This window comes from Suncus etruscus, chromosome 2 (genome assembly GCF_024139225.1).
Source record: "Suncus etruscus isolate mSunEtr1 chromosome 2, mSunEtr1.pri.cur, whole genome shotgun sequence".
In the NCBI taxonomy this organism is placed as follows: Eukaryota; Metazoa; Chordata; class Mammalia; order Eulipotyphla; family Soricidae; genus Suncus; species Suncus etruscus.
The window spans coordinates 115,850,261-115,851,295 of record NC_064849.1 but is presented as its reverse complement, the minus strand read 5'-3'; the positions used below and the strand labels follow the sequence as shown (position 1 = coordinate 115,851,295).

Below are 1,035 nucleotides of genomic sequence, written 5' to 3'. Positions count from 1 at the left end.
TACAATCATGTATGTAATAAAGTTGGTTAAATAAAAAAAAAAAAAGAAAGAAAGAAACAGTGTTCCTTGTCTTTGGCTTCAGCAACTGCTCATGACTTACTTCTAGAAGCATTTCGTTTTCTCTCTTCATGTCACTTGATCAATGGTAGATGGAGTCAGTGCACACTAGTAGTAAACTACTAGTTTTCTAAATTTTTTCTAAATACATAGTATATCCTAAAAGTTAATCCTCTCTCTAACAGCTCATCTATTTCAGCTCTGCATGATACTCACACTATAAAATTTATGAGGATCACATCAGTGTTGACCACAATGGACAGAACTGTTCAAATCAGCTTTGTGATTCAGATTCAGATTCCATATTTGCAAAAAAGGTCAAACAGGATTTTGAACTCCACAGCTTTGTGCAGGGGCCATGTTAATCTTCCCTGTATCATTCCAATTTTAGTATATGTGCTGCCAAAGCAAGCACTGAACTCCACATCTTAAGGGGAAACCACCAATTAGTGCAGGTAGCACACCTTGAGGCCTACAATTTAATTTTGGCAGAAACTTGCAAATGTAAAGTGTTTGTTGTTGTTATTGTTACTCCTGGCTCCACGCTCAGAAATTGCTCCTGGCAGGCATGGGGGACCATATGGGATGCCAGGATTTGAACCAATGACTTTTTGCATGAAAGGCAACACCTTACCTCCATGCTATCTCTCCAGCCCCTCAAATGTAAAAATTTTAATGAGTATTCATATCTAAAATCAGAAGCCAGCAACATGCCACACCCCAGCTTCTTCTAGAGAAGCATATCCTTTGATCTGTGCAAAAACCAAGATCACTAATTATAGAAGAATGACTTTGACAACCTCAACTGAGCAGAATCTTTCCTGGGACCATTAAGAAAGACCCTACTAGGCTTCAGCCTAGGATTTGTAAAAAAAAAAAAAAAAAAAAAAAAAAAAACAAGATCTCTAATTCCAGAAACTGAGCAGAACTTATGGAACCATAGGTAAAGACTCTATTCTATCTAGGCTTCATCCTAGG

At 37.5% G+C, this 1,035-nt stretch overlaps 1 non-coding gene across 1 annotated transcript; it reads right to left on the bottom strand.

Annotated features, from left to right (window-relative positions):
* Window positions 1–368: 368 nt before the first annotated feature.
* On the bottom strand, window positions 369–472 carry LOC126002346 (U6 spliceosomal RNA). The gene has a single exon (XR_007493081.1). It is a non-coding gene; the product is annotated as a U6 spliceosomal RNA (small nuclear RNA).
* Window positions 473–1,035: the final 563 nt, after the last annotated feature.